Genomic DNA, 8,793 nt, shown 5'->3' with positions numbered 1-8,793 from the left:
GGTCAGTTATTAGCTGCTCGCTCACTGGCACAGCAATCCTTTTACTACCACGGGTCTGGCTCTCACTGAGCACGTGACATATCTAATAATTGTCTATATACCACGCAGAACATATTAATAAGTAGCTAGGCGGTAGCCCAGATCAATACAGAAATTTACGTAAGTACAGAGACGTTATAAAAACAAAATTGAGCAATCGGCTCACAACTGACCGATGAAGGGTTATTGATATTGATTTTACAATAATTGCGTTTCTATATTTGTATGTGTACGTAAAATTTTTAGTAAATGTAAATGCACTCAGATAATATCCCAGCATCACCCTATGAAATCCTGTCTAATATTACAAATACTGATAAGCTTCAACATAAATGGAAGGTAATTGGAGCAGTACAGCGCCGAGACGTGAAAGCTGTACAACTGAAGCAGTAATATATGTCTGGTAGCAAAGTAGTGGTATTGCGGGAAGTCTAATAAAGCAGAAAATAAATAGGTTCTTGGCACACATCATAGTACTTTCCGATGTACACTTCAGTTGTTCCAGCATAGTTGAGAAGTGAACGGGAATTTTATATTGAACGGTCCGTGGTAAATGCCCTAGTGGGACGATGTGCAGTACATGTGTCAACATCCGAAACATATTCTACCTATGGCGAAGTTGAGATCCATGGTGCCATCTGAATTATACTTTGCGTCGTAAAATCCACCGAAACAGCGTCCTATGGCCACAAGTTTCTGTGTGTCCCAACCAACTATCCACCATGCCATTCACAAAAATTTAAGTTTCAAGATGGTCCATATATAAGGCGAATGTTCATGCGCTGATAGCCAGTCTTTTGTACAACGTTTAATTAATTGCAGAAAACTGTACGAGGTCCACCTAGCAGGAGATCAAGGACGCTTGTAGTCACTCCCAGACAACGAGTGGGCACATTTGACTGTTTTTGAAAAGATTTGAGCAATTACGTGCAAAAGTATTGATGCTAAAGGATGAACCAACTTTTACCGTCAGTGCACCGAAAGTTATGTATGCTCTTTCATGGTTGTGGATGGATTTTGTTACAGGGGAAAACTAAAGTTCTGTTGCGTTGCCAACAATATGAAAATCATTGTTGCTATTATCAGTATCAAATTTTGACCTACCTTTACAAAGCGAAATTTCTTTACTGCATGGAGAGGATACCAACCGGGTGGAACTACATAAGAACAAAGCATCCAGTCACACAATCAAATTATTACAAACAGATGGAAATTAGGACCGTATTTCTTGCTGTTCCCTTCAGCAACATCCTAATGATGACTCTCGACGACAGCCCAATGGATATTGTGCCTCTGGACTTCTGTATTACTAATGCGTCTTTGGAATTCTGTACTTTTAATACTATCATTTTTAACATATTTCATTGAGTGTTTATTCTATTTCGTTCAGAGCAAAGTGCTGTAGTATAGCATTAAAGGAACATTTTAAATAATGTTCACATCATAAAATATTAAATGTCATAAAAGCAAATAAGAGGTCTCATAACAATCGTCCACTGTATGTAGTTAAATGCAATCTATCTTTTTTTGTTTTAAAAAATAGCACCTTTCCGTTCGTGATAATGGAACAGTTCATCAAGCCTAACATTTAAAACAAATATTTTATAAAATTATTAATTGCGCATTCTTAACTAAAGTTGGTGAAATTTGCCTAATGATCTATGGTTGTCTCAACTATAATTCTCTTTATTATTATCACTATTATTTTTACTTGCACTCTGAATTTTGTTTCTGAGTTTTGGAGTTTACAAAATGTTAAACATCGTGACTCAGCAGCCATGTTTCACAATTACAGTTTAACATAGCGTCGAAACTACACATTAAAATCAAGATGTACTATTGTCTACTACGGAATTACAATCCTCGGCTTATTATTAAACACAGAGTATTAACAAGGGAGAACAATTGCGAATCCAGATATACGATCATTTCCGTTTAATAATCTCTTTCGCGTTCATTCTAATCAACATAAACTCATTTTTGTTAATAGAGAAGGGCGCGAAGCAATAGCTTAAGATTATTTCCCTCTTAAGATATAGCTTGTGTTAAAACTGATTAACATCGACGGTGAAAAATGCCCCGTCATATCAGCCACACAAAGAAAGTGAGTTATTAAATAATGAAGCTCTTGTGTGGTTTATTTAGAATGTTTGGATAACTGTACAAATAATAGGCCTGAATTTCATTATATGAATAGAGCAGCTTTTAGTCAGTAACATGTTTCTGTTTATGTATGAACGCTGTCTTAATATGGAAACCATTTGCAATGTTAAATCTGATTGTAAATGGAGAAATGTAAGTCAATGTTTTCTTCATATGACCATGAGATCTACTGTGTTGTTGGTTTACATACTGTAACGTTTATATTATTATTATTATTATTATTATTATTATTATTATTATTATTATTATTATTATTATTATTATTATTATTATTATTATTATTATTATTATTATATGAGAAGTCATTTTTCTTTAAATCACACATTCTTTGAAATTACCTTTTCCTGCCTGGAGCCACAATTCCTCACTCTGAGCCCAGTCTCTCTGACCACGTACTCATAAATATCTATGATGGGTGAATTGGGTATATGTTACATGATAATGTAGGAAACAACTAATGTAAAGTTCGCCTTGAACTTTATGCATTCGCCTTATGCATTTTCCCATAAGACATTCGTTACTTACACCGTACTACTCTATACGTTGGCCACCTGTCAATCTTGGAAGTTGGCCACACTGAAGCAATGTTTACCCTATGATGATAATGGTAAATTTACCTGTGTATCTTGGCCACGAAAAATAGTGTTGTAACTCTTTCGAATTCCCATATGAGAGGCAGATGTTCTGTATTTGTGACTGGACACAAAGAAGCAGAGATTCGCACGATTTGTTTTTAGAGGTCAATGGCCAGAACACTACCCTCATAAAAGGGTGGTGAAGGAAGATGTGAATAAGAAAAAGCACGTACAGGAATTGAGAAAATGGTTGTACGTATTTGTTTACCCTGTCTGTTTTGGTAAAACCATTAGCTATATCGGCTCCTTTCATCAGTGGAAAGCTTTAGTAATTCCGGAAAATTCTCAAGGTTAAAGCTCAATTGTCATTTATTGGCACCTGACTGCATGTCAAAAGGTAGCGGAGGTTTTGAGATATGAATTCCCTCAAGATTTTCCTTAAACATCTTTTGCTCCGAGGGAAAACTTGTTTTCAATCTTAATAACTCAGTGTGCTATAATATCAATTTCAATAAATTGCGTACATACACTTCTGTTTCATGGTTGTTTGTGTTATTGTGGTTTCAATCCGAATAATCCAATGTACCAGACTAGTTTTCAGGAAGAGAAAGGTATGCATATATATTAAACATACTATCAAGAGCGCCGATCCTGGGGAGACCGAGGGGGCCCGGGCCCCCAAAAGCTCATGTGGCCTCTATTTTATTATGAGTATACAATATTTGATATAAGTTGAGTGCAATTTGTCTTAAAATCTTCATATATATACCTTCTGCATCTGAATCCCTCCCCCCCAAATTTACAGAGAAATCGGCGCTCTTGCATACTATAGTAATATTTTCTAGTACTGTATATTTTTATGATTACTCTATATACATTATTTATTAGTAGCTGTCGTGCCACTGCTTATTAAAATTTTACAATCAAGTAATACTAGAAATCCTATTCTAAAAATACACAAATCACACTTATTTTCTGTAAGTTGGCAACCTGTCTAAGTTGGCCACTTTTCGATGGAACCGATGGTGGCCAACATTGACAGGTTTCACTGTATAACAGAATAGTGAACCGAAGCTTACTTCGGTTAGATTAGCAAGTTCGATTCATGTCCAGAGGTGCATTTTTAATTCTTTGAATGTCATTGGATTCGTCTCTCTAAAAGATACGACACGAGAAAATAAAAATAGTTTCCTCCTTCTTTATTTGAGTCAGTCTTCTTCAGTGATTTATAAACAAAATTTAACCTAAGTCCTCCAGAGATGTTCCAGAATTCTTTCTTGATACTCTTTAATTTATATTTTATCAATTATCTTTGAACCAAAGTAGAAATATTACGTTCGTAATTAGTCGTTCTATCCACTATCATGACACTTAAACAGAAACCTCGTTTAATTCTTTGAATTTCCTGCTGATCTTCAGTTTTGTTCCATCCTACTCTATCAACCTGATCGTAATCAAAATAATGGGGTCATATCTAGTTTGTGTGACATTGAAACCAAAATAGAATCTGAAATCAGCAAATAATAATAATAATAAACTTGGTGAAATAGAAGTGACATAGGACATGATATGATGGTAGATTTGATCTCTGGGGTGCTTCCCTCATATAGAGTACGAGAGAATAGACTCTTCTGCCTTAATTGACTGTTACACTTTTGTCTTAGCAGTATCGCTTGATTGAGGAGCACAAGAATGCCATTTCAATCTCCACCATCCCTTGACCTTTTGTTGTTGGAAATATGTATATATTCGTACATACATATAGTGATTGCAATTTAGTGACAATTCTGTATCCAGTTTAAAGTAGGTCAACATGGAAGAGTTTCTTATTTAAGAGAACATACTGTTACAGGAAAGAAATTTCGAATAGATTCGACTTCAAAATACATTAGCACTCAGTAAAACAGCTCCAAAGTGAAACCAATGAATCTATGATAGTACTACAAGGATTTTTTTCAATATAATTACCTCACTACATAGTGACATTGCATGACCAGCTTACTCATTAGCAATGTTCGCTCATAAGCTTTCTCTTGGAAATATTTTAAAAGGTTGAGGTGTTTGTACATACAGGAAAGAAAATATTTGAAGTTGACAAATTTTCTTTTGTCAATAACTCGGGAACAAATAAATTAATTTGGATCTTTTTGTTGCTATTCTTAGAATAGTTACAACTTGATAACTTGCCAAAATCGGTACTCTATTAGATTATTTTTTGTTGAGTTATTAGGAAAAGAAATTTTGTTAACTGAAGAATACTTTCTTTCGTGACTGTACATAGTACTGAAGCAGTTCAGACGCTGAAAAATGTTATATGCACTGAGATCACAGCAGTCTAAATCCAATGTCAATAAGTTAACTGTAGAACTTCTGAATAAGGTTTAAATATTCAGCTCGTCAGACAAGTGTTTTGGTTTTATTTATTTACTCCATCTAACGAATACATGGTATTTGGAGGGTTCAATTCACACGTACATTTTCATTTATAAGTGTTAGATATAAATGCAAATGCTAACTAACGGCTGAGGAAGATATAAGATTTGCTGTCATCTGTCTTTTCTCAATGTCTGATGAAGAGGACGTTAGGTCCTTGAAACTGTAACAAAAATCGTATAGTTATTAAATAATTCATTTTGTTCTGGTCAGAAAAATGTGTTTTAAAATATATTTGATTTAAATGTATATCCTAAGGAGAAGTTAAATTTTTCGCAAAGAATAACGGCTGCAGGTTTGAAATGAATTTCTAAACCTAGGAAGCACTTCAGTCGATCTAGGTGACAGTTATTTCATTTCGATTCAAATACACATCCTAAGTGGCTCAAATATATCTGCGACCATACTCTGTAGTATTCTTTTAAAAAAATATATCAAACTCAGATACAAAAGTATCACTAACGGAAAGTAACAATTACCGACAGAATATTGGTGAAATTCCAATGCTTGATAAGTATAGACTAAATGAATTATAATACAAGCTTCAATTAAGATGTTTCTGACTTTAACCTAGAGCAGTATATTGTGTCTGTGTGTGTATGAGTTTATGTATGTCCTGTGTATCCTTCGTGCTTCCAATAACTGTTTTCCTGCAGAAAATAAAGTATACATATTGTCTTATGGGTTATGCATACTATCTCTGTGTGTAGTTTCGTACAATCTTGAATTTATTATATGAGGTGTACCCCACCCTTCCCCACCTTACCCAATTTACCCAATTGTTTTGCCAAAGAAAATATGAAACACATAATTCCTTATTTTACGTTTACTATATTTGTGCTGTTTCCATGCACTTTAATCTACTTTTTCCAGCGCTCTTGATGTCAAATTAAAATTCTTGGCTTTTGTCCTCAAGAATCGTTTTTCCACATAAAATAAAATATACCTTTCTCTTATATCATCTCTAGTATCTACCTGTCAAGTTTGATTGCAATTGGCTTGGATCACTAAAATAATCCTCCTTGTAAATCGTAGCAGGTAATTAGTTAATGAAGTGTTTCAAAGGCTCTGCATTTTGTTTCTTCACGCGAGATGTATAGACTAACATGAACAGAATTGAATTTCCCCGGCTGTAGACTTGTTTGATGAGTTCATAGATGTAAACCAATTCCTATTTTAAGCTTAACTTCATTAAACAGGCTTCATTGTTTGTTTGAAGCTTTATTTACAGTGTAAATTAAGATGAGTTTGCACAGAAGTGTCTATGGAACCTATCAGAGATATAGAAACGGGTTCTCAACAATACCAACTACTCAAAGAACAATAAGTATAGTGAGAAGTATTATCTTCTCTAGATTACTAGAAAGTTTTATTTTAATGACCAATCATGAGTTGGCAACAAAATTGAGAACTAATTACCCATTCTAATTTCCATGACTTTAAATAGAAGATGATCCTATCAAGTGAATGCATACAATTAATACTTGTTTCATCAAATACTTTTCTTCAAATTCTTCTAGTTGCGCTACGAAAATTTCTTTTCACACGTTTGCTTCACAAAACACGTTTTTGAAAGACAAATGGTGTAAAAAAAATTATATGTGAATTACAAACAGTGGATTCGTTTTGCACAATGTCCTTACTTATGAATTTTAAGCTTCATCAGCGTTGAATTTTCAGTCACAAGCTCAAAATGCAATAATCAACTATTAAGGACATAAAACTAAATAATTCATTAGCTTTTAGTTTTAAAATGTTATAAAAATCATTGTACAATTTTAGAACTTTAAAACATAGAACACGATTTTGGATTTTTCACAAGATCATGTGCTTTCAATACTCAAAAGGATTTAGGATTTAGGAATTAAGTTTCTGGGCTTTCGGCACCTATGGTCATGTTAGTCCGTCATTATGAGAGATAATGTGCCTCGGCAATCACACTATGCAAGAAAAAGGAAGGAAGGAAGAAAGGATTGAGGAAGGAAGGAAGAGGCCTAGGACCTATATGTTAGGTATTTTTCCGGAATTTGCCTGGTGTGAATGAGGAAAAAATTACTCAGGACGTCTGACTTGAAAAGGCTTTTACGTTTCTTCAATCGACTGTCCCCACCAGGAACCAAACCAGGGACTGCTCGCACGGAAAGCAAGAGAGTAAGCGACTACGCTACGTTGGGACACTTCAAAAGTAAGTCATACTTTCCCCTCCGCAGAATATCAAATTCTCCTGTTGTTGCCCTAGCATCGCTATTATTCTTACAAGTTTATTTTTCATTACCTAAAGTAAAACCGAGAAGAGTTCATCTAACTTCCTTTGAATTTTTGGGAATCGGTATAATACCTATCTATTAAAATGTTACAATAGCAATTAAAAGCACCCGAGCTCCAACGTATAACTATGGCTTTCAAATCTTTCATTTAAGGTTATGTGTGATTTCACGTTTAACAGAGACAAACATTTTAAGTACGAGTACTTTAAATAAATCAGTTAACTAGATCTTTTTCATAAAGTTTATGATATAAAATTGTTGTTCAAAGCCTTTGTATTTTAATAAGTCTTCTCTAAAATCAATGCACATGAATTGTGCTTCCATCTTCCGAGTTCTTTCAAACTATATGTTGTGGAAGTTTATATGTTTGTGGTCAATCCTTTCGACAATGAGATCTCGAAAACTACAGGCTCTAGAAAGATGACGTTTTCACTGATCGATTGGAAATTTTGCGTAGATTGTCCAGTTCTAATTGAATATTTAAAAATCATGGCCGTTATTTCTTTATTACAGTTTTTAGGGTTCACATGGAAGCGTTGAAATTTAAAAAAACTAAAGCATCATATCCTCCGCGTTATATATTCCAACACCACGGTTGTTGTATATAGGGGTTGCATATGCCTTAGGCGTTTATTTCATGGCCAAATAATAATGAAAAAGGAACGATAACCATTTCTCTAGTCTAACCAGTAAGATGAATCTTTATTTTTTGGAGTGATTTTCCCAATGAACACCATCTATAACTGCCATTATAATTAATTATGTATGTAATGCATTTGCTTATTACATACTGCATGCAAGAAGAAAGAAAACACTGGTCATACATGAATTAGAAACTCCAACCGGAAGTAGGCTCAAATCTTGCAAACGGTGCGAGATATTGAGGTCCCATTCATGATACGCCTTGCCGATTTTTTTTAAAATCAAGACTTTTTTCACTTGTGTCTGTAAAGGGACTGTGTCTGTAACTTGTTCATCAAGTTTAAACATGTAGGAGCTTGCTGCCTTCATAAGAAATCATAGTTACTATATTCAAATAGTACTAAAGTCCATGCGATAATATTTGTCTAAGATGAAATTCTGTGTCTAAGTAATCAATAGACTCCATAAATGTTATTTATATAGTTCATTCATAAATAAATAACTAAATATCTCCAAAGCTCTAAATTTTCCTTCGAATTATAAAGAAATTGCATTTCGCTTCCCTCAAAATGTTACTCATCCTACCGCAAAATCATATCTTTTTTCCACAGTAAAGGGCTATATGCATGTCCAAAACAACAGCAACGCTCACTAAAACACAAGTGATATAAAGA

This window comes from Thermobia domestica, chromosome 1, assembly GCF_964235325.1.
Source record: "Thermobia domestica chromosome 1, izTheDome1.hap1.1, whole genome shotgun sequence".
Classification (NCBI taxonomy): Eukaryota; Metazoa; Arthropoda; class Insecta; order Zygentoma; family Lepismatidae; genus Thermobia; species Thermobia domestica.
Note: the sequence above shows the minus strand (reverse complement) of the source record.